The following is a 27,247-nucleotide window of genomic DNA, read 5'->3' as shown; positions in this document are numbered from 1 at the left end:
TAATGTTGATGATTATGGCTTACAGCCAATGAAAACACAAAAGTCATTATCTCAGTAAATTAGAATACTTTATAACAATAGCTTGAAAAATGTTTTTAAAATCCAAAATGTTGTCCAACTGAAATGTCTGTTCAGTAAATGCCTCAATACTTGGTCGGGCTCCTTGTGCATCAATTACTGCATAAATGCGGCAATGTGGCATGGAGGGATCAGCCTGTGGCATGGAGGGATCAGCCTGTGGCATGGAGGGATCAGCCTGTGGCTCTGCTGAGGGGTTATGGAAGCCCCTATACTCTATATAATAGATCCCTCTGTGTGTAGTGACTCAATATAATAGATCCCTCTGTGTGTAATGACTCTATATAATAGATCCCTCTGTGTGTAATGACTTTATATAATAGATCGCTCTGTGTGTAATGACTCTATATAATAGATCCCTCTGAGTGTAATGACTCTATATAATAGATCCCTCTGTGTGTAATGACTCTATATAATAGATCCCTCTGTGTGTAATGACTCTATATAATAGATCCCTCTGTGTGTAATGACTCTATATAATAGATCGCTCTGTGTGTAGTGACTCTATATAATAGATCCCTCTGTGTGTAATGATTCTATATAATAGATCCCTCTGTGTGTAATGACTCAATATAATAGATTCCTCTGTGTGTAATAACTCTATATAATAGATCCCTCTGTGTGTAATGACTCTATATAATGGATCCCTCTGTGTGTAATGACTCTATATAATAGATCCCTCTGTGTGTAATGACTCTATATAATAGATCCCTCTGCGTGTAATGACTCTATATAATAGATCCCTCTGTATGTAATGACTCTATATAATAGATCCCTCTGCGTGTAATGACTCTATATAATAGATCCCTCTGTGTGTAATGACTCTATATAATAGATCCCTCTGTGTGTAATGACTCTATATAATAGATCCCTCTGTGTGTAATGACTCTATATAATAGATCCCTCTGTGTGTAATAACTCTATATAATAGATCCCTCTGTGTGTAATGACTCTATATAATAGATCCCTCTGTGTGTAATGACTCTATATAATAGATCCCTCTGTGTGTAATGACTCTATATAATAGATCCCTCTGTGTGTGATGACTCTATATAATAGATCCCTCTGTGTGTAATGACTTTATATAATAGATCCCTCTGTGTGTAATGACTCTATATAATAGATCCCTCTGTGTGTAATGACTCTATATTATAGATCACTCTGTGTGTAATGACTATATAATAGATCCCTCTGTGTGTAATGACTCTATATAATAGATCACTCTGTGTGTAATGACTCTATATAATAGATCCCTCTGTGTGTAATGACTCTATATAATAGATCCCTCTGCGTGTAATGACTCTATATAATAGATCCCTCTGCGTGTAATGACTCTATATAATAGATCACTCTGTGTGTAATGACTCTATATAGTATAGGAGTTTCACTTTTTGTATTGAAGAACTGAAATAAATTTACTTTTTGATGACATTCTAATTTTGTGAGAATCACCTGTATGTGGAAATGTATTTGGAAACCAACATTCTCCTCCTTCAAATAGAAAACTCTTTGAACCCTAAATACTGAAGCAGGTTAAACCAGTGGATTTGATTCTTTCCTGTGTCTTAGTAAATTCCGTTTTGGTGATCGCCTACCGATGAGTCACAGTGTTGACAAAACACAACTTTTTGATTGTAAAACTTTCTGTCTTGTTACTCACAGCGTCAGGAGTAAACTCATTGTGGTGTAAGGTGCCCCAGCGAGGTAGTCGTGGGCGAGCTGTAGCCCCCTCTCACTCTGGCACCATACAGACAATTCGTGTCCTCCCTCTGATGTGTGGCCGTGTACGTGGCGCTCTCCACTTACTTCAAACCATCCGATCGCGGCTGTCTCCAGGCATTTCTCTTCTGGTACCAGGGCAGCAATAAATTCAGAGGACACGAGGTTCTTAACCAGAACTTGAACTTTACTTGGGGAAGAGGAATATGTACAATATTTACAGGCAGATATAATGGATAAGGGCCGACAGGTTATCATCTCTCTCACAGGCGCTGGCAACTTCTTCAGCCCTGGTTCCCTCTTTCTGTGAAGCATCTCTGTGACTCTAATCTCTGGCCCAAGAAACTCTTCTGCAATACCAACCGTGATCTGGATCCGATATCTCTCCCCCACGTCTTAGCCTGGAGTCCTATTTATCTTCCTCTGCTTCCTGCAGACTAGAAGTGCCCCGGGTCCTCACTACCTTTGATGAGTTTCTCCGGCCGGCTAACAGGACTCTTGCTCTTGCGTAGGGACTTTCACACTGGTGATCCCACTGTCTGAGGGTATGGAGCTCCCGTCTACCCTAGCAGCCAATATATATTCAGGCGGCCTGTATGGTTCTCTGTCCTATCTCTTACTGAAGAATCACTTCCTGATTCTGGAAACTAAACAGAGATTTTCCTAATGTGCCCACCCTCAGTGAGCTGTCATTACACAGCATTAACTCATCACTGTCTGTAACACTGCTAGCAGACTCAACCTGACATCTGCACCCAGGACAGTGGCATCTTGTGGTTGTTTACAGGTACTGCAGCCCACAAGGAATTATGCCAGGAACAAGCTCTATATCACTCAAGGCTTGATCAGGGCACTAAGTTTCCCCTCTACTCTACTGACTGGACCACTAAAGCTAACCCCTTAGCTTGGTCTACCAACAGTTCAGAGAGGTCTGACTTCAGGAACACTTCCTTTAACTATCTCAGTGCCAAGGGAAGGCTATGCCCTTCCCTACTATTACATTGGATCACCAGCTATGGCGGTAATACAAATTAGATCCCGTTTTTACCTCTTTTACTCATTTTTTGTTTCTATTTTTTTTTTTGTATTAATTATGGTAAATTGCACCAGTGGTGAGTATGGAGGGAAGGGAGCGTCGGCGCCAGGACACAGAGTTTTCCCCGCCTCGTTAAGTTATCAGTTGTGTATAGTGAGGATAATTCTGTTCCTGTGAAATATAGAAGGACGATCACATAAATGGAAGATACACGGACACACGTTTTATACAATGTGAGTAGATGTCTGCAGTGGTGTGAGGTGGCCCAGAGGGGAATGATGCCGGCCTGGACCCCCGGCTAGAGGCTGATTTCAATTCTCAGGACTAGAAGTTAAAAACAATTACAATTCTCCCGACTGTTTCCGAGTGCATAAATCTGCTGTAACGAATGGGAGACCATAGAGAGGGGAACAGAGCGTGTTAAACATGGCTGCTAACAACAGTGGAAGCGCTGATTAATAATGAATGTCTTCCTCTTGTGAATGGCCAATTGATCCTTCTGGATCCGTTCCAGTTTGGCCAAAGATTCCAAGAACTGATACATTTGTTACATTAGTGTGAAGTTTTTATGTTACCAATTCTTTTTCATAATTAGACCCCATAAATTTAGTCTGTGGGTTCACACCCGCGCATTATCTGTACAATATCTCAGCTGCGCAAAGCGGGAAGTGCGGCCATCATGGCGGCCTCTGGGGCCCTCAGCAAACGCTCGTGGCATATTTCATCAAGTGTCACATGGCAGAATTGTTCTGGGGTGAAAAATTTGCTTCTAGGGGTATGTGCAGCTCATCCAGGGCGGCACGGTGGCGCAGTGGTTAGCACTGGGGTCCTGGGTTCAAATCCCACCAAGGACAACATCTGCAAGGAGTTTGTATGTTCTCCCCGTGTTTGGGTGGGTTTCCTCCGGGTTCTCCGGTTTCCTCCCACACTCCAAAGACATACTGATAGGGAATCTAGATTGTGAGCCCCGATGGGGACAGCGACAATAACGTATGTAAAGCGCTACAGAATATGTTAGCGCTATATAAAAATAAATATTATTATTATTATTATGTGCAGACAGAATTTTGGAGTTTTTTTTAGCACTTCCGTTTAAAAAAACACCACAAAAATTACCTAAGAACCCCTTGAAAGACTTTTCCTATTCATGTGAAAGTTAATATTCTTCGCTGTTCACATGAGGAGCTTTTCATGCGTTTTTTTTTTTCCACTTCAGATTTTGAATAAAACGTCTGCAGTAAAAAAGAAAGTGCATGTCACCTATTTGAAGTAGATCCTGAAGGAATCCTATCCAAACTAGTCACTGTCCAATCAGATGGCTGCAAAAAAACACTTCAGGAAAAAAAAACTCTTTAAAACACTTAAATAACTCTTCAAAATCGCTTCAGGCAATAAATACACTGCTCAAAAAAATAAAGGGAAGACTTAAACAACAGAATATAACTCCAAGTAAATCAAACTTCTGTGAAATCAAACTGTCCACTTAGGAAGCAACACTGATTGTCAATCAATTTCACATGCTGTTGTGCAAATGGAGTAGACAATAGATGGAAATTATTGGCAATTATCAAGACACCCTCAATAAAGGAGTGGTTCTGCAGGTGGGGACCACAGACCACATCTCAGTACCAATGCTTTCTGGCTGATGTTTTGGTCACTTTTGAATGTTGGTTGTGCTTTCACACTCATGGTAGCATGAGGTGGACTCTACAACCCACAGAAGTTGCTCAGGTAGTGCAGCTCATCCAGGATGGCACATCAATGTGAGCTGTGGCAAGAAGGTTTGCTGTGTCTGTCAGCGCAGTGTCCAGAGGCTGGAGGCGCTACCAGAAGACAGGCCAGTACACCAGGAGATGTAGAGAGAGCCGTAGGAGGGCAGCAACCCAGCAGCAGAACCGCTACCTCCGCCTTTGTGCAAGGAGGAACAGGAGGAGCACTGCCAGAGCCCTGCAAAATGACCTCCAGCAGGCCACAAATGTGCATGTCTGCACAAACGGTTAGAAAACGACTCCATGAGGGTGGTATGAGGGCCCGACGTCCACAGATGGGGGTTGTGCTCACAGCCCAACACCGTGCAGGACGCTTGGCATTTGCCACAGAACACCAGGATTGGCAAAGTCGCCACTGGCGCCGTGTGCTCTTCACAGATGAAAGCAGGTTCACACTGAGCACATGTGACAGACGTGACAGAGTCTGGAGACGCCGTGGAGAGCGATCTGCTGCCTGCAACATCCTTCAGCATGACCGGTTTGTCAGTGGGTTAGTAATGGTGTGGGGGGGGGCATTTCTTTGGAGGGCCGCACAGCCCTCCATGTGCTCGCCAGAGGTAGACTTACTGCCATTAGGTACCAACATGAGATCCTCAGACCCCTTGTGAGACCATATGCTGGTGCGGTTGGCCCTGGGTTCCTCCTAATGCAGGACAATGCCAGACCTCATGTGGCTGGAGTGTGTCAGCAGTTCCCGCAAGATGAAGGCATTGAAGCTATAGACTGGCCCGCCCGTTCCCCAGACCTGAATATGATTGAGCACATCTGGGACATCATGTCTCGCTCCATCCACCAACGTCACGTTGCACCACAGACTGTCCAGGAGTTGGCGGATGCTTTAGTCCAGGTCTGGGAGGAGATCCCACAGGAGACCATCCACAACCTCATCAGGAGCATGCCCAGGCATTGTAGGGAGGTCATACAGGCACGTGGAGGCCACACACAATACTCAGCCTCATCAGGAGCATGCCCAGGCATTGTAGGGAGGTCATACAGGCACGTGGAGGCCACACACAATACTCAGCCTCATCAGGAGCATGCCCAGGCGTTGTAGGGAGGTCATACAGGCACATGGAGGCCACACACACTACTGAGCCTCATCAGGAGCATGCCCAGGCGTTGTAGGGAGGTCATACAGGCACGTGGAGGCCACACACAATTCTCAGCCTCATCAGGAGCATGCCCAGGCGTTGTAGGGAGGTCATACAGGCACGTGGAGGCCACACACAATACTCGGCCTCATCAAGAGCATGCCCAGGCGTTTTAGGGAGGTCATACAGGCACATGGAGGCCACACACACTACTGAGCCTCATCAGGAGCATGCCCAGGCGTTGTAGGGAGGTCATACAGGCACGTGGAGGCCACACACAATACTCAGCCTCATCAGGAGCATGCCCAGGCGTTGTAGGGAGGTCATACAGGCACGTGGAGGCCACACACACTACTGAGCCTCATCAGGAGCATGCCCAGGCGTTGTAGGGAGGTCATACAGGCACGTGGAGGCCACACACAATACTCAGCCTCATCAGGAGCATGCCCAGGCGTTGTAGGGAGGTCATACAGGCACGTGGAGGCCACACACAATACTCAGCCTCATCAGGAGCATGCCCAGGCGTTGTAGGGAGGTCATACAGGCACGTGGAGGCCACACACAATACTCAGCCTCATCAGGAGCATGCCCAGGCGTTGTAGGGAGGTCATACAGGCACGTGGAGGCCACACACAATACTCAGCCTCATCAGGAGCATGCCCAGGCGTTGTAGGGAGGTCATATAGGCACGTGGAGACCACACACAATACTCAGCCTCATCAGGAGCATGCCCAGGCGTTGTAGGGAGGTCATACAGGCACGTGGAGACCACACACAATACTGAGCCTCATTGTGACTTGTTTTAAGGACATTACATCAAAGTTGGATCAGCCTGTAGTTTGTTTTTCCACTTTAATTTTGGGGGTGACTCCACATCCAGGCCTCCATTGGGTAATAAATGTGATTTCCATTGATGATTTTTGTGTGATTTTGTTGTCGGCAGATTCAACTTTATACAGAACAAAGTATTCAATGAGAAGATTTCATTCATTCAGATCTAGGATGGGTTATTTCAGTGTTCCCTTTATTTTTTTGAGCAGTGTATTTAAGATTAAAAAAAAACTTCCAAAACTTCTGCTCTCAAACTTGTCATTTTTTGAACATCTCCAAAAAAAATTGCATCTGCGCATAGCCTGAGGCAGAATATTTCCATAAGACTGAATTCACAAGACAGGTTGTTTTTTTTCTAAACTAATTTTCATCCATTTTTGGATCAGATTTTTGTCCATCTTTGGGCCATGCACTGGTGGACACCGACAGATGTTACTGCAAGAACAGTAAATGGGCCCTTTACAGTCCATTAGTGTTTTATCATAGTGCAGAATTACACCCGCCTTGCAGGTGTATGTGACCCCTGATCTCTTGGGCCCCTGTGTGGCTGCACAAGTTGCACCAATGATATGTCCGCCCCGGGGCCATGTGTCCGTTATTACCAACTGAGTGTCATCCATCTATCTCGTATGCAAAGAACAACTGGTGACTGTTTCAGGAGCTTTTCCTAGAATCCAGTTCCTGAATTTATTTTTTGCAGTCCACAAATCAGATCAGAGCAGGACACGTCTCCAATTTTTAGTTTCCATCGGTGACTGAAGCCGCACACTTTGTGCTTTATCTCGGGTTTTATTGCAATTTCTGAAAACCCACAATGTTTTCCCTGACAAAAGCCGTATCGAAACCACACAATTCGTGATCATTTTGCCCAAACTGCAACACTTTCACTAGTGTTTTGTGACTGTTCAGATGTGTGCCACAATGTTGCGTTTTAGCTTCCTGAACTAGAGAAATTGAAGCTGAATCTAGATGACCATAGACCCCAATGTTGATCTAAGATGGTTTCTTTTCATCCAGGTCTTGCATCCTTATTCAGACTGCTAAGATGCGGCTTCTAAATTCCATCTACAGCTGAATTTGTCAGGGTTGTTGCTATTTTTTTTTTTTACAATGAATTTACAAAAAAATTGTTTAAAAGGCGCCAGATACAAATCGATCCCTCGTTATACATCTTCCTGCAGCCAGAATACTCCAAGAAATTAGGTAGAATTGGATTAAGTTGTTAGGAAAACATTCAGAGCATGAGCAGAGATCTGTGCGGCTTTACAATTAGGAAGATGAGCGTTGACTCTCGCAAACATGTACTTAGCCCCGAGGGGCATCACAGCGTGAATGTGGAGGGAAATAACAAATAATTACAATATAAATTCTATTGGAGCTATAATGAGATCTCTCTGGCTTCCAGGTCCTTTAGTTTCTTCTCATGCTCCAAAAATATTCTGAGATGTTATTGACTTCTTATGAAATTGACCCTAGTGGGTGTTGGGGTTGTGACCATCTAAAATCTAGGTCCTAGATGACAGCTACTGACCCCAGTGTTCACAACTCGTAAAATAACAAGAATTTCCAGCAGGATTCCCGTGTGCGACATATTCCATTACAAATGTTTCTTGTTACAATTTTAGTTTTGCAACTTTTCCTGCAATGACGCATTTTTTAGTTTAAATTTTTAGTTAATTTTCCGTTTGTTTTTCCAGTTCACGTCGATATATATGAGGACTTGTTTTTTTACAGAAAGGGTTGTAAGCTTTGAATTCCACCATTTCATCTTTCATATAAATTATACTGGAAAAGGGAAAGAAATTGTATGCTGGGTGGACGAATGATTGAAAAAAAAATCAGCAATTCCACCATTTTTGATACTTTGCACATAGTCTCAAAATTCAAATTCAAAAATATCTCCCGGATCCGCACATTCCTAAGCCAAGACTCTGCAAAAACACTAGTGCATGCCCTCATCATCTCCCGCCTCAACTACTGCAACCTCCTGCTCTGTGGCCTCCCCTCTAAGATTTTGGCCCACAACCTCCTTCCCTCAGTAAGAGCATTGATGATGGGTCATGGCTGGGTCTTCCAGCATGACAATGACCAGAAACTCACAGCCAGGGCAACTAAGGAGCAGCTCCATAAGAAGCATTTCAAGGTCCTGGAGTGGCCTAGCCAGTCTCCAGACCTGAACCCAATAGAAACTCTTTGGAGGAAGCTGAAACTCAATGTTGCCCAGCGACAACCCCGAAACATAAAAGATCTGGAGAAGATCTGTATGGAGGAGGGGGCCAAAATCCCTGCTGCAGTGATCAAGAACTACAGGAAACGTCTGACCTCTGTAATTGTAACAAAGGTTTCTGGACCAAATATTAAGTTCTGTTTTTCTATTGTAGCAAATACTTATTTCCTGCAATAAAATGCAAATTGATTATGTAAAAATCCTACAATGTGATTTTCTGTTTTTCTGCTAGATTCTGTCTCTCACTGGTGAAGTGACCTACGATAAAAATAAAAATTACAGACCTCTCCATTCTGTGTGGGTGGGAAAACTAGCAAAATTAGCAGTGTATCAAATACTTAATTTCCCCACTGTGTACTGATAGATAGATAGATAATAGATAAAAAATAGATAGATGATAGATAATAGATATATAGATAAAAAATAGATAGATGATAGATAATAGATATATAGATAATAGATACATAATAGATAATAGATAAATAGATAATAGATAGATGATAGATAGTAAATAGATGATAGATAACAGATAATAGATAGATAATAGATAGATAGATGGTAGATAATAGATAGATAATAGATAGATAGATAATAGACAATAGATAGATAGATGGTAGATAATAGATAGATAATAGATAGATAGATAGATAATAGATAGATAATAGATAATAGATAGATAGATAATAGATAGATAATAGATAGATAGATAATAGATATTAGATAGATAGATGGTAGATAATAGATAGATAATAGATATTAGATAGATAATAGATAGATGATAGATAATAGATAGATGATAGATAATAGATAGATAATAGATAGATGATAGATAATAGATAGGTAGATAATAGATAGATGATAGATAGATAATAGATAGATAGATAATAGATAGATAATAGATAGATAATAGATAATAGATAGATAGATAGATAATAGATAATAGATAGATAGATAGATAGATAGATGGTAGATAATAGATAGATAATAAATAATAGATAGATAGATAATAGATAGATAATAGATAATAGATGATAGATAAAGCAGCAATTCCCGGACTTCCAGTGGACAGTCTGATGATGGCTTCGTCCACATTGTGACGTTTCCACCGTCCTCGCACAATATAAACGCTGCACTAACAATATCTATAGGATGCTTTGTGTCTACTCTGATATATACAGTAATCATTAACAATTCTTAGTATATCGGCCCAGTGCACAATCTAGTGACCTTTTAACATGATCTGGATGACAACTGGAGAAGTGGAGGAGACTATTCCTGTCAGTCGGTTTGGTAAAGAGATCAGTAGTTAATGTTCCATCCTGATTCAAAATGACATATGTGTCTAAAAAGTTAATTTTGGAAGGGTGAGAATGTAACGTAAAGGTTAAGTTCGGGACCGCAAAATTAATCGCATCAAAAAAGCATCCAAAGTAGATTGGTTCACTGAGCCATATAAGAAAAATGTCATCAATGTACCTCTTCCAGAGTAACGCATGCCTCTGGAAGAGGACATTGCTGTATATAAAGGTAGATTCAAATTGTGCCATATAAATATTAGCATACAGCGGCGTGACATTAGAGCTCATTGCTGTCCCAGTCTTTTGTATAAAAAATTGATCCTCGAAAATGAAATAATTTTTGGATAGGATAAGTGTCAATAACGATATACAAAATCCTTTACATAGAGTACAAAAATCAGTAAATTCATCGAGGAATATTTCACCCGGACGGGATGGCTCCTATCTCTTTTTAGTCTTATCAGCATTATGTTTGCGTTTATTTATTATTTTTACATGTTTGATTCTGTGAATACATTGTTCCAATTGTACGAAGACGGATGTATCTTTGTTTTTTCATTTTTCTCTGTAATTTCTTTTGCCCTGTTTGGGTTCTTTGACTGACATACTAATATCTGATAAATTTGTTATATACAGATAACCTTGATAAAGGCTCTGATAGCCGAAACGTTGGTTTGAAGTCTGTCTCGTAATTTTGGCAATAAAATTTGGAATGCTTCATTAAGTGATTGACTACGGACTTTATATTGAGCCTAGGTGTTACTCGAACGATTATAGTACCAATTTGCACCCTATTGGCACTAATTAGGAGTAGAGTATACCCTTCTCCTTGGCCCAGTGCACAATACACGGTGGACATATCTACAGTGTGGTCTAATAATGTATAATATTATGTTACATATGATAATAATTTTGTCTCCAAACAGAACATAAGAAGTTGATCACCAGAGTTCGCGCTCGCGTGCAGTACGCGAGTTATCGCTGATGGTTGATCCCACAGGAATCACAGCTGATCAATCTCTGACAAACACCAACTCCAGCACAGATCTGGGCCGCCGATTCCTTTGGCTCAGCCATATATTATAATACACGTAGAGCACACGAGCTCTAATTGTGGTTATCCAATTTTTCTGTCCTGTTTTGAATCAATATTTTGACATGAACAGTAACACGATATTATTATACATTATTGCACCGCAATGTAGATATTTCCACCATGTATTGTGCACTGCGCTTTTATACTAAGGATTGTACAACCCCAAATCCAAAAAAAATACGGGGCACTGTGTAAACTGTAGGGAACATATGAATGCAATGATTTGGAAATCTCGTATCGACATATTGTATTCACAGCAGAACAGACGTTGGATGTTTTTCAGTTTCATTTGAAAAAATTAACTCATTTAGTAATTGATGGCGGCGACTGATCTAAAAAAAAAAAAAAAGTTGGGACATTGTTAACAAAAGTCTGGAAAAGAAAGTGGCAACGAAAAACAGCGAGAGTTAATGTTCACCTAAGAGACATGACTGTGTATAAGGAGCAGGTAGGAGAGGCAGGGTCTTGTGTGACCCATAGAAGAGTTTCTGTAAGCGACACGGCCATCGTTCACACACGTCCTGCCGACTACTTTGCTGCCTATTTTTTGAAAGGAAATAGAACAGACAGATTATATTTTACAGATGGTCAGCGCCACTTTATCTTCTTACTCAGACTTCTCAGGAAGAGTCTCTCGGAAGCAAAGATGCTCAGGTGTCACAAATCTATCAATTACTGAGGCTGGAAACTGGGGAACAATTTCAGAAAAATGTTCCTCAACAGAAAAGACTTTGATTATCCACCAATTACAGCACAAAATATCATCAAAAGATTCAGAGGTTCTGGAGAAATCCATAAATAATTCAGTCTGTCCTGTGGAAGTCCTTGGTGCGCTGCCAGGTATTCCTGTAGATTATATCTATAGGCATTAAGTAATTGGAGGCCGACACCCTGTATATATATATATATATATATATATATATATATATATATATATATATATATATATACAGTTATATGAAAAAGTTTGGGCACCCCTATTAATCTTAAGCTTAATGTTTTATAAAAATTGGTGTTTTTGCAACAGCTATTTCAGTTTGATATATGTAATAACTGTTGGACACAGTAATGTTTCTGCCTTGAAATGAGGTTTATTGTACTAACAGAAAATGTGCAATCTGCATTCAAACAAAATTTGACAGGTGCATAAGTATGGGCACCCTTATCATTTTCTTGTTTTAAATACTCCTACCTACTTTTTACTGACTTACTAAAGCACTTTTTTTGGTTTTGTAACCTCATTGAGCTTTGAACTTCATAGCCAGGTGTATGCAATCATGAGAAAAGCTACTTAAAGTGGCCACTTGCAAGTTGTTCTCCTGTTTGAATCTCCTCTGAAGAGTGGCATCATGGGCTCCTCAAAACAACTGTCAAATGATCTGAAAACAAAGATTATTCAACATAGTTGTTCAGGGGAAGGATATAAAAAGCTGTCTCAGAGATTTAACCTGTCAGTTTCCACTGTGAGGAACATAGTAAGGAAATGTAAGAACACAGGGACAGTTCTTGTTAAGGCCAGAAATGGCAGGCCAAGAAAAACATCAGAAAGGCAGAGAAGAAGAATGGTGAGATCAGTCTAGGACAATCCTCAGACCACCTCCAGAGAGCTGCAGCATCAACTTGCTGCAGATGGTGTCACTGTGCATCGGTCAACTATACAACGCACTTTGCACAAGGAGAAGCTGTATGGGAGAGTGATGCGAAAGAAGCCATTTCTGCAAACACGCCACAAACAGAGTCGGCTGAGGTATGCAAAAGCACATTTGGAGAAGCCAATTTCTTTTTGGAAGAAGGTCCTGTGGACTGATGAAACCAAGATTGAGTTGTTTGGTCATACAAAAAGGCGTTATGCATAGCGGCAAAAAAACACAGCATTCCAAGAAAAACACTTGCTACCCACAGTAAAATTTGGTGGAGGTTCCATCATGCTTTGGGGCTGTGTGGCCAATGCCGGCACCGGGAATCTTGTTAAAGTTGAGGGACACATGGATTCCACTCAGTATCAGCAGATTCTTGACAATAATGTTCAAGAATCAGTGATAAAGTTGAAGTTACGCAGGGGATGGATCTTTCAGCAAGACAATGATCTAAAACACCGCTCCAAATCTACTCAGGCATCCATGCAGAGGAACAATTACAATGTTCTGGAATAGCCATCCCAGTCCCCAGACCTGAATACCATTGAACATCTGTGGGATCATTTGAAGAGGGCTGTCCATGCTCGGCGACAATCAAATTTAACTGAACTGGAATTGTTTTGTAAAGAGGAATGGTCAAAAATACCTTCATCCAGGATCCAGGAACTCATTAAAAGCTACAGGAAGCGACTAGAGGCTGTTATTTTTGTAAAAGGAGGATCTACTAAATATTAATGTCACTTTTCTGGTGAGGTGCCCATACTTATGCACCTGTCAAATTTTGTTTGAATGCAGATTGCACATTTTCTGTTAGTACAATAAACCTCATTTCAAGGCAGAAACATTACTGTGTCCAACAGTTATTACATATATCAAACTGAAATAGCTGTTGCAAAAACACCAATTTTTATAAAACATTAAGCTTAAGATTAATAGGGGTGCCCAAACTTTTTCATATAACTGTATATATATATACACAGTACAGACCAAAAGTTTGGACACGCCTTCTCATTTAAAGATTTTTCTGTATTTTCATGACTATGAAAATTGTACATTCACTCTGAAGGCATCAAAACTATGAATTAACACATGTGGAATTATATACTTAACAAAAAAGTGTGAAACAACTGAAAATATGTCTTATATTCTAGGTTCTTCAAAGTAGCCACCTTTTGCTTTGATGACTGCTTTGCACACTCTTGGCATTCTCTTGATGAGCTTCAAGAGGTAGTCACCGGAAATGGTTTTCCCTTCACAGGTGTGCCCTGTCAGGTTTAATAAGTGGGATTTCTTGCCTTATAAATGGGGTTTGGACCATCAGTTGCGTTGTGCAGAAGTCAGGTGGATACACAGCTGATAGTCCTACTGAGTGTTAGAATTTGTATTATGGCAAGAAAAAAGCAGCTAAGTAAAGAAAAACGAGTGGCCATCATTACTTTAAGAAATGAAGGTCAGTCAGTCCGAAAAATTGGGCAAACTTTGAAAGTGTCCCCAAGTGCAGTTGCAAAAACCATCAAGCGCTACAAAGAAACTGGCTCACATGAGGACCGCCCCAGGAAAGGAAGACCAAGAGTCACCTCTGCTTCTGAGGATAAGTTTATCCGAGTCACCAGCCTCAGAAATCGCAGGTTAATAGCAGCTCAGATTAGAGACCAGGTCAATGCCACATTGAGTTCTAGCAGCAGACACATCTCTACAACAACTGTTAAGAGGAGACTTTGTGCAGCGGGCCTTCATGGTAAAATAGCTGCTAGGAAACCACTGCTAAGGACCGGCAACAAGCAGAAGAGACTTGTTTGGGCTAAAAAACACAAGGAATGGACATTAGACCAGTGGAAATCTGTGCTTTGGTCTGATGAGTCCAAATTTGAGATCTTTGGTTCCAACCACCGTGTCTTTGTGCGACGCAGAAAAGGTGAATGGATGGACTCTACATGCATGGTTCGCACCGTGAAGCATGGAGGAGGAGGTGTGATGGTGTGGGGGGGCTTTGCTGGTGACACTGTTGGGGATTTATTCAAAATTGAAGGCATACTGAACCAGCATGGCTACCACAGCATCTTGCAGCGGCATGCTATTCCATCCGGTTTGCGTTTAGTTGGACCATCATTTATTTTTCAACAGGACAATGACCCCAAACACACCTCCAGGCTGTGTAAGGGCTATTTGACCAAGAAGGAGAGTGATGGGGTGCTACGCCAGATGACCTGGCCTCCACAGTCACCAGACCTGAACCCAATCGAGATGGTTTGGGGTGAGCTTGACCGCAGAGTGAAGGCAAAAGGGCCAACAAGTGCTAAGCATCTCTGGGAACTCCTTCAAGATTGTTGGAAGACCATTTCCGGTGACTACCTCTTGAAGCTCATCAAGAGAATGCCAAGAGTGTGCAAAGCAGTCATCAAAGCAAAAGGTGGCTACTGTGAAGAACCTAGAATATAAGACATATTTTCAGTTGTTTCACACTTTTTTGTTAACTATATAATTCCACATGTGGTAATTCATAGTTTTGATGCCTTCAGTGTGAATGTACAATTTTCATAGTCATGAAAATACAGAAAAATCTTTAAATGAGAAGGTGTGTCTAAACTTTTGGTCTGTACTATATATATATATATATATATATATATATATATATATATATAGTGGTGCTGCTCTAGATAGATAGTAGATAAATGATAGATAATACAATGATAATAGATAGATAATAGATAGATGATAGATAATATAAATAATAGATAGATGATAAATAATAAATCGATAATAGATAGATGATAGATAGATAGATCGATAATAGATAGATAATAGATAGATAATAGATGATAAATAATAGATAGATGATAGATAGATAATAGATAGATGATAGATAATAGATATGTAGATAATAGATAATAGATAGATAATAGATATATAGATAATAGATAGCACTATAGTCAGTACAGTTGGGGTCCGCTGTATATTTTGTTACAATGTCTCATTCATGATTTATCCTGTTCTTCGTTTCTCTGGGGGACATTTATGTAGATTTTAGAGACTCGATCAATGCTGACCATAAAACTAATTTCTGCAATCAAGAGAAACTTTGCACAGACTGTAATTATGTGAGAAGGATGATTGCGACATAACGCGCTTTGGCTTGGAATAAACAAGACGTTGGCAGGAGTCCTGGCATCTCGGATGGAGACACACCCAGGAATAAGGCCAACTCTCAGCAAGTTACTGCAGCGTGAAGACCAGCGGGTACATAGGAGAGGAGGTCTGATGGGAAGATCACAACACTTACACACCGCATCCATGTGGTGCCAGGTTTTGACATCTGTTGTTTCCTCCTCCAGCCGCTCCCGTGACCCTGCAACCACTTCTCCACCCAGTTGTTTGCTCTTCAAGGGTCCAATGGCCTCTGCGTGGTCTGGTGCTGACCTCCATACAACCAGTGTCTGCTCATATAAGTCATCCTGTTTATAAGGTCACTCCGTTTAGTCATTATAATTTGGTTGTTAACCGTCCTGAATGTGCCGGAACTACTCAACTTTCAGAAACAAATCTGGCAACTTTGGGCAAAAAGGATGGGGGCTATTTAATCTTTAGTCAAAAGCGGGGGGTTCTGTCCAGATTTCTTGTGCCAGTTTTGGAGCAGGACTTAAATATACTTATATTCTGAACCGTCTAGATGGCAATTATAACAGAAAGAGGGCTCCATACCAACCATCAAAATGCTATCCGCCTCTTGGCATATGTGCCCCTCCTCACACCATTATAACCAAAGTCACCACATAGTAGTCAAGCTTCTTACATCGCCTTGGAAAAGGAAAGGTTATCATTAAAATAATCTCAATTGGCGGCTACTAGGGTCCCAAAAGTGTGGTCTTTAGAGTACTTACTAGTCCTTGAATGCCCCATTAAGTCCTAAACCTTGGTGCAATAGGAAGGACGGAAAAGGAGCGGGTGATGACAGCACCCTCTACAGGGAGTGGAGGACTGAGAAAAGTGATGACTAAACTTTTTAGTTCTTTCTTCTACCAATGTCATCTATACATAGACGGAAGTTTGGAGTCCTGACTAGGAAACCATGGATGAGAATAAATGTGAACTAATGGGGGTGAAGGAATCCCATTGTGGTCAAACATGCTTTAATTGTATGTATTCCAAGGCCTTAGCTTCCAAAACTTTAGGAGCACTCGAAAAAAAATTTTTGCTACCTGAAAGGTTAGAAATCAGCTGATTGGCACCAATATATGGTCAGAAACCTCCAGCTGGCTGTGCGTTTCTCCTACAGCGGCCACTGCTGGTGAAATGTAGTATTACATACCAGAAAGAGTAATACAGTCACTCAGGGGCGGACATATCACTGGTGTAGTCTGGGCAGCCGCACAGGGGCCCATGAGGTGGAGGGCCCATTTCCATCTCAAGAGCAGGTGGAATTGTTCATTATGATGAGCCATTGGGCTACAAAGGGCCCAGATATTGTGTTGGCACAGGGGCCCTCATCTGTCTGCGTCCACCAGTGCAGTCACTATTAGATCCCATTGGACAAGCACTCCTGTTATTAGGACCCTGGGAACATTTATAATATCAATGTGCCGTATTTTGCGTCAGACAACCCAAGAAAGGAAACTTTGATGACTATTGAAAAAAAAACTCCAACATCTCCACACTGGACATTTGGCTTGTACCATGATAATCACAGTAATACAATCCAAGGAATGTACAATATCTACTTTTCCTCCAGTGATCACAGACTGACAGATAATTATATGATTGCGCACTCGTAAAGAATTTACTCTACAGACAATCAGTCAAATGGCGCATGCAAAATATAGAAGGGCGGACACTGGGTTCTCACAGCACTTTATTGCGCTGATAAGAAGTTTGGGAAAACTTTAAGCAAATGATCTATTTGACTGGGATCAAGGTTTGCTGGCTCCACATCAAGGACTCGAGTTTCCAAAATTAGTTTTCAGAGGATAGTGTGTAGGACCTAACTCTACATTCATCCAGCCCGGAGAGGTCCAGGAAAGTGTGAGAGGAGATTAAACCTGTACATTCAGCCCAGAGGAAATTAGTTAATGCAATGTCCCACTTTGGGGGACACAAAAACCATAGCTTGTGTTCACTTGTAATTTCCTGTAAGCTCTCGTGAGACCACCCAGACACCCAGAAAATATAGCAAAACTCCATGAGAACTACAAAACGGACCCCCTTCCCAAACAGCAGTATTTCCGGAAGGCTTTTTCTGCTTAACGCTGGTATGTTCCCTAATTAAATGGAGCCATTTTGCATAATTTCACATTCAGGGGGCAGGAAATGAGCAAAGAAGCGGTTATGGAAGAACTGTGGAGCGATGAGGACTGTAAAAAGGGGTACGAGAAAAAGTTTGAACTTTGTATGGGGCAATTATGTCTCCGAGAGGTCATCACCGCGAAGGTCTGAAAGTTGGATAGTGTTCCACAGCTTTTTCTGTTGATGCTTATAGACAGCCATGACCAACGTGTTTCCCATTTGGTCAAACATCCATATTGGGTGATCTGTAGACGTGAGACAATCCAATGGTCAACACCATCAATGCGTACCAATAATTCACCAATTATGACCTAACCGATGACTCCATCAGCACTCCACCATCTCTTTGATCTTCTCACTTTCTTAAACAAGGGAGTAAGGAGTCTGATGCCCTGGGCTCTACAGTCTGTAGGGGTGCAGAATTTTGATAACTAAAGGTAAGGCTAGTGCTAAGGCTAAGGACTAGTTTAGGGTTAGGTTTAGGGCCAGGTTTAGGTTTATGGTTTTGGCTTAAGGCTAGGTTTAGGCTTAGGGTTAGGTATAGGATTAGGGATAGGGCTAGAGTAATACATTAAAAAAAGTTTAATAAAGCAAAAAAAAAAACTGGGAACCCACGCTACATCACTGCCTTAGACCCACATGTGTCCCTCCAAGATAATTCTCAACATCTGCAATGTTCTTCAGAAGTAGACCGTGTCTGGCCTTACCTATAATTCTCATATCTCAGAGAAGCCCAGAGAATCCTCTAAAAAGTCTGAAGACTGCTATATTTTACCTGCACTGATACATTGTAGCAGAATATTAAAACAGGACTAATGCTGCATTAATCCCAGATAGGATGATCAAGACTAAATGTATACCAAGCTGTGAGAAATATTAGCTCTTTTCAAGCTTTCTGCAAAAGAAAGACTAATTCACTGACAACAAGCAGAGATCTTGAAAACGGAGATGAATTAAAGCACAAAGTATAACAGAATGTTGCAATACTATTTATGCTTTAATGAAATTGAAAAAAAGAACTTGTAAATCCTTCCTCATAGAATAATTACTCTGGAGCATTTTTTCCTGTTGCGCTGTTCCTCTGTAATTCTTCCTTGACATAGATGAATATATTAATGAATGATATTCCTAATTGTCAATTAATTCAAATATTTCCAGGATGGATTACAGATTCATGCCACAAACATGGAGTTTTACTCCAAAGGAAGGGTTGGTATTTACTGAAGTAGATCATGGTCACAGCCGAGAGCAGGTGGACAGATATCTGCAGTCAGTATTCACACCTGGAGAACACTGACGCATTGTATCCATGATAAAAATACAATTTACTGTGAAAATGTAACTGTATCTGTAAACGTCAGGGTCGGGTTTCTGAGGTCAGCATTTGCTGGCACAGAGCGGCACCGCTGGCACGAGCGAAGCCTTGGACAGTTTGTCGTCTAGAATAATTATTACTTCTGAGCTGCAGACATTTTCATTCTTGACAGACTTTTTATGGCTTTTCGGGGAACAGAATATCAAAACAAACAAGAAGAAACGACAGAAAATAAGAAAGATAAAACCGTTCTATTGTCAAATAAGCAGAAATGTCAAATGTAGGAGCCGAGATACACAGTTATTACAGTTCTGGTGTGAGTTTATGTTCAACCGTCAATGTTTGTAAAGTTTTATCTATTTGCTACAATGTATAATAGCAAATAAGAACAAAAGCCAGGAATAAAAGGAAATAAAAGATACATATCTGCCGAAATTTGAACTTTTTGTTCTTGGAAAACTTTGGCTTGGAAACTCCAGACCAAATCCCAAACCAGACCCCATCCAGACCCCATAACTCAGATCCCAGACTAGACACCATTACTCAGATCCCAGACCAGACCCCATCATTCACATCCCAAACCAGACCCCATCACTCACATCCCAGACTAGACCCCATAACTCATATCATAGACAAGACACTATAACTCATATCCCAGACCAGACCCCTTTACTCACACACCAGACAAGACCCCATTACTCAGATCATAGACTAGATGCCATTAATAAGACTCCAGAACAGACCCTTCCCAAACTAGACACCATAATAATAATCTTTTAATTTGTATAGCGCCAACATATTCCGCAGCGCTTTACAATTCAGACAATTTACAGACATTATGGGCACTGTCCCCATCAGGGCCCACAATCTATTTTCCCTATCAGTCTTTGGAGTGTGGGAGGAAACTGGAGAACCCGGAGGAAACCACCGCAAACACGGGGAGAACATACAAACTCCTGGCAGATGTTGTCCTTGGTGGAATTTGAACCCAGGACCCCAGCGCTGCAAGGCTGCAGTGCTAACCACTGAGCCACCGTACAGTGCTAACCACTGAGCCACCGTGCTGCCCTATTTCACTCAGACACAGACCAGACCCCATTCTCAGATCCCAGACCAGACCCCATAACTCAGATCATAGACCAGACGTCATCACTCAGACCCCAGAGCAGACCCCATTGCACAGAACCCAGACCAGACCCCTATACTCAAACCCCAGACCAGACCCCATTACTCAGACCCCAGACAAGATCACATCCCAGACTAGACACCTTCACTCAGACTCAGACCAGACCCTATTACTCAGATCCTAAACCAGACCCCATAACTCAGATCAAAGACCAGAAGTCATCACTGAGACCCCTGACCAGACCCCAGACCAGAGCCCATTACTCAGACCCCAGACCAAACCCCATTAATCAGATCCCTGACTAGACCCCTTTACTCAAACCCCAGACCAGACCCCATAATTCAGGTTATAGACCAGATGCCATCACTCAGACTCCACACCAGACCCCATCCCAGACTGGACCCTATTACTCAGAATCCAGACTAGACTTTATTACTCAGATCCCAGACTATCCCCTATCACTCTTAGACCCTAAACCAGACACCATCACTAAGATCCCCGACCATACCCCATCACTCACATCATAGGCCAGATGCCATCACTCTGACCAGACCCTAGACCAGACCCCAAACTATACATCATACCTTAGACCCTAAAACAGACCCAATCACTCAGACCCCAGACCAGACCGCATCACTCAGATCAAAGTGAAGACCCCATCACTCAAATGGCAGACGAGACCCCATCACTCAGACCCCAGAACAAGCAGCCTATAATTCAGACCCATATAAGACCCTCTCTCGGGTCACCTCTCCTTTTCCTGACTCCATTACAGCAGCTTTGGTTCTGGGTGGGCACACAATTACTGTCGCTGTATAAATGTAGACGTGGCAGTCACCGGAAGCGCCATATCTCCCACACTGCCACATGAATCGACTCATCGTTGGAGCATTCGACTCTTCGCTTTGTGCATTACCTCTTAGGTGAGATACTTTAGGACCAGCATTTTGTATCTGAAAAGTCGCGCACATCAGTAATAAATTTGGCACATTTTGCAACTCGACAAAACAGCTCCCCTCTTCCAGACATTTATGAAAAATGTTGAGAATTGAGCAAACATCTGTTCTCTTAGGTGCAAAACAGGAGCCGGATGCCAGGAGAAGCGAGAAATAGCAGAAATTACCTGCTGGCAACTACATATAATGTCCAAAAATAACCAGCAACAGAAAAAGAAACAAGAAGGAAATAAACTGAGATGATAAAAAATAACAATGTAATGATGGGACAATGATGTTTTCCACAAGTTCTCCTTTGTAAGTGGTAGTAAATATCTGATCCTGTGTCAGTGCAGCCATCGGACATTAGTGTCCCCGGAGCTGCGGTTCTGCCTCTTCTGACACAGAACATCGATATTTTCTTTGGATGCTGAGGAAAAACAGATGGAGCAGAATTACATTATCCAGAGCAGATTGTGATTGTACAACTAGAACAATGTGATAAAAGTAAACAAAGTGGAAGTGATGAAAACAAGAGAAACTTCCAAGCCAGGATCAGAAATAAGGCGTATTGTCTAGAGACGGCCGCAGAAGACGGAGGGGGATGGAGGACAAGGTGCAAAATGGACAAACTTCTATTCAAGCTGCAGATTCCTAGTACTTGTCACAAAGTAGAGAAAATTGCTGCAGGCATCTGGAGCGTCCCCTGCGCTGATAGTGTTTGTTCTACTATTAATCAGTCGGATTAGTGGATGTAAGTCCTGAGCTGCACACGATTTCTGCCTCTGGATGTTAAAAGGCTTCTCTTGCCCAAAACTATAAAGAAATGGACTTTAAAGTGACTCTGTAGAAAGATTTTTTGCTATCCTTTCTGAGAGAAGCATGATGTAGGGGCAGATACCCTGATTCCAGCGATGTATCACTTATTGGCTGTTTGCAGGACGTTTTATTAAATCACAGTTTTCTCTGCAACAAATCTAGCAAAGATCGGAATGCTGAGCTGTGTATAACCCCACCTACAACACTAGATAGATACAGTGGCTTGCAAAAGTATTCACCTCCTTTGGGATTTTTCGTGCTTTGCTACCTCACAACTTGGAATTTCACTGTTTTGTTGAGGGTTTCCATCAGTTCATGTAGAGAACATGCCGACAACTGTGAACATTTGGATTTCTTTTTATTATGAAGCAAACAACAAATAGGACAAAATAACTGAAAACTTCGGTGTGCATAACTATTCACCCCCCTAAAGTCAGTGCTTTGTGGAGCCTCCTTTTGCAGTAATTACAGTTGTGAGTCGCTCTGGATAAGTCTCTATGAGGTTTCCACATCTGACCACTGGGATTTTTTCCCATTCTTCAAGGCAAAACTGCTCCAGCTCCTTCATGTTAGATGGTTTCCTCTCGTGAACAGCAATCTTGACGTCTGACCACAGATTCTCCATTGGATTAAGATCTGGGCTCTGACTCGGCCACTCCAAAACATTTCCACATTACCGCTTAAACCACTCGAGTGTTGCTTTAGCAGTATGCTTTGGGTCATTGTCTTGTTGGAAGGTGAACCTCTGTCCCAGTATCAAATCACTGACAAACTGAAACAGGTTTTGCTGCAGAATATCCCTGTATTTCACGGCATCCATCTTCTCCTCAACTTAGACCATTTTCCCTGTCCCTGCTGCCGAAAAACATCCTCTCAGCATGATGCTGCCACCACTATGTTTCACTGTGAGGATGGTGTTCTTCTGGTGATGAGCTGTGTTTGCTTGGCGCCAGACATAGCTTTTACCTTGGTGGCCCAAAAGTTACATTTTGGTCTCCTCTGAACATTTCTTTTGGCAAACTCAAAACAAGCCTTACAATTTTTGTGTGTAAGTAAAGCCTTTTTTCTGCCCACTCTTCCATAAAGGCCACTGCTATGGAGTGTATGATTATTTGAGGTCATTTGGACAGATACTCCAGTCTCTGCTTGGGAACTCTGCAGCTCCTACAGGGTCACCTTTGGTCTCTGCGCTGCCTCTCTGATTAATGCCCTCCTTGCCTGGGGTGAGAGGTTTGGTGGGCGCCCTCTCTTGGCAGGTTTGTTGTGGTACCATGTTCTTTCCACTTAATGATAATGGATTTGATGGTGCTCCGGAGGATCATCAGAGATTCAGATATATTTTTTTATATCCAGACCCTGACTTGTACTTCTCAACAGCTTTGCCCCTGACTTGTTTGGAGATCTCCTTGGTCTTCATGGTGGTGCTTGGAGATCTCCTTGGTCTTCATGGTGGTGCTTGGAGATCTCCTTGGTCTTCATGGTGTTTGGCTAGTGGTGCCTCTTGTTAATGGTGTTGCAGCCTCTATGGCAAGGTAAAGGTGTGTGTAAAGGTAAAGTGTATATACTGACAGACATGTGACATTAGATTGCACACAGGTGGACGTCCTGTCACTAAGCTTGAGATGTATGAAGGGAATTGCTTGCACCAGGATTTTTTTATCGGCTTAATAGCAAAAGGGGTGAATACATATGCACATGTCAATTTTTAGTTATTTGATCCCAAAAATGTAATTTCTGCCGATATTTTTCTCACTTCACTTAGACTAACTAATGCTGATGTATCACACACAAATCAGATACAGAAATATTTACACACAGGTTGTAATGTAAAAAAACAGGTAAAAAGCAAAGGGGGTGAATACTTTGGAAGCCACTGTAGATAGATGACAGATAGATAGATGATAGATAGATAGATAATAGATAGATAATAGATAATAGATAATAGATAGATAATAGATAGATAGATAATAGATGATAGATAGATAATAGATAGATAATAGATAAACGATAATAGATAAATAGATGATAGATAATAGATAGATGATAGATAGATAATAGACAGATAATAGATAATAGATAGATAATAGATAGATGATAGATAGATAATAGATAATAGATAGATAATAGATAATAGATAGATGATAGATGATAGATAGATAATAGATAATAGATAGATAATAGATAGATGATAGATAGATGATAGATAATAGATAGATAATAGATAGATAATAGATAGATGATAGATAGATAATAGATAGATAATAGATAGATAATAGATAGATGATAGATAGATGATAGATAGATAATAGATAGATAATAGATGATAGATAATAGATAGATGATAGATGATAGATAGATAATAGATAGATAGATAATAGATAATAGATAGATAGATAGATAGATGATAGATAGATAATAGATAGATAATAGATAGATAATAGATGATAGATAATAGATAGATGATAGATAGATAGATAATAGATGATAGATAGATAATAGATAGATAATAGATAGATGATAGATAGATGATAGATAATAGATAGATAATAGATAGATGATAGATAGATGATAGATAGATAATAGATAGATAGATGATAGATAATAGATAGACAATATATGATAGATAATAGATAGATGATAGATAGATAGATAGATAGATAATAGATAGATGATAGATAGATAGATAAAAGATAGATAATAGATATATGATAGATAATAGATATATGATAGATAGATAATATATAGATAAATGATAGATAGATAAATAGATAATAGATAGATGATAGATAATAGATAGATAATAGATAGATAATAGACAGATGATAGATAGATAAATGATTCATTGATTGATTGATAGATAGATGATAGATAATAGATAGATGATAGATAGATAATAGATAGATAAGATATATGATAGATAATAGATAGATGATATATAGATGATAGATAATAGATAGATAGATACATAATAGATATATGATAGATAGATAATAGATAGATAATAGATAGATAATAAATATATGATAGATAATAGATAGATGATAGATAGATAATATATAGATGATAGATAATAGATAATAGATAGATAATAGATATATGATAGATAGATAATAGATAGATAATAGATAGATGATAGATAATAGATAGATGATAGATAGATAATAGATAGATGATAGATAATAGATAGATAATAGATATATGATAGATAGATAATAGATAGATAATAGATAGATGATAGATAATAGATAGATGATAGATAATAAATAATAGATAGATAATAGATAGATGATAGATAGATAATAGATGATAGATAATAGATAGATAGATAATAGATAGATAGATAATAGATAGATAATAGATAGATAATAGATAGATGATAGATATATAGATATTAGATAGATAATAGATAGATAGATAATAGATAGATGATAGATAATAGATATATAGCTATTAGATAGATAATAGATAATAGATAGATAGATAATAAATAATAGATGATAGATAATAGATAGATAGATAATAGATAGATAATAGATAGATAGATAATAGATACATGATTGATAGATAATATATACATGATAGATATATAGATAGATAATAGATAGATAGATAATAGATACATGATTGATAGATGATAGATAGATAATAGATAGAGAGATAATAGATAGATAGATAGATAGATAATAGATAGATAGATAATAGATAGATAATAGATAGATGATAGATAGATAATAGATAGAGAGATAATAGATAGATAGATAGATAGATAGATAGATAGATAGATAATAGATAGATAGATAATAGATACATGATTGATAGATGATAGATAGATAATAGATAGAGAGATAATAGATAGATAGATAGATAGATAATAGATAGATAGATAATAGATAGATAATAGATAGATGATAGATAGATAATAGATAGAGAGATAATAGATAGATAGATAGATAGATAGATAGATAGATAGATAATAGATAGATAGATAATAGATACATGATTGATAGATGATAGATAGATAATAGATAGAGAGATAATAGATAGATAGTAGATGATCGGATCATGTTGATGCCACTATGGGGGGAGCAATGAGATAAACTCTAGAATCTTTCTTTCGTTCCCCCCATTATGAGGTCTTTCTTCCGTTAGTTTCTGGTTACAGACGAGATTCTGGAATAAGACATAGGAAGTCGTTTTTAATCCACTAAAATTCTTTTCCCATTAACATTTCATATTAATCTAAACACAAACGTTCCCATAAATCCACGTGTCCCAGTAGATAACAAAGTCTCTTCTCCATCTAAACGTCATTTAAAAACTTTTTATTATACTGTAGCAAAAAAGCTTTGTTACAGATCTGCTGGTGGTCACCATACCGGGGTAATTGACGGACGGACCGAGGAGTAGACAGGACAGCGATCACCGGACTGACCAAAGCACCACTCATGATACTAGCTGGGGACGACCAAGTTCTAGGCTCCTGCGCCGGGTCTCTGGGCCCCTGGAGGTGATGGATCTGGGGGCCATTCTCCCTTTATACGAAATAGTGCTGGTCAACTTTTAATTGCTGATGTGATTGGTTAATTGTGACCCTAAATAGACCCTATTCATAGGCAATCGCATTAGCGTCACTTATACATGGGGTTCTTCTGCTGGATCATTGGGGAACATTAAAATGTCAGTTCCGGGGCCCCCTGGAGAGTCCTCTGCTGGTGGGGCAGGTGCACTGTGCAAGAGTCATGCAGGGAGGTAACATATTCATGTATAGGGTCTCTCTTCGTACATGGACCACCCTGGGGTCACACCTAGTATAGAGTGTGTCTATACTGATCCATTAGTCACTCATACCTCGGCCGGTGTACATACTTCATGACCACTATGCACACACATTACCATCCGCAGCTATGGTCTGACGTACAAGTGCTCATTGTCCTCGCGCTCAGCGGCCTCCAGTTCTGTGGGTGGAGGCTCCCGGCCAGACCTCTGGAGTCTC

Source organism: Phyllobates terribilis, unplaced genomic scaffold (assembly GCF_046119375.1).
Source record: "Phyllobates terribilis strain yellow unplaced genomic scaffold, ASM4611937v1 Scaffold_8__6_contigs__length_399053987, whole genome shotgun sequence".
Lineage (NCBI taxonomy): Eukaryota > Metazoa > Chordata > Amphibia > Anura > Dendrobatidae > Phyllobates > Phyllobates terribilis.
The sequence above is the reverse complement of the archived record's forward strand: the minus strand, read 5'-3'. Positions refer to the sequence as shown.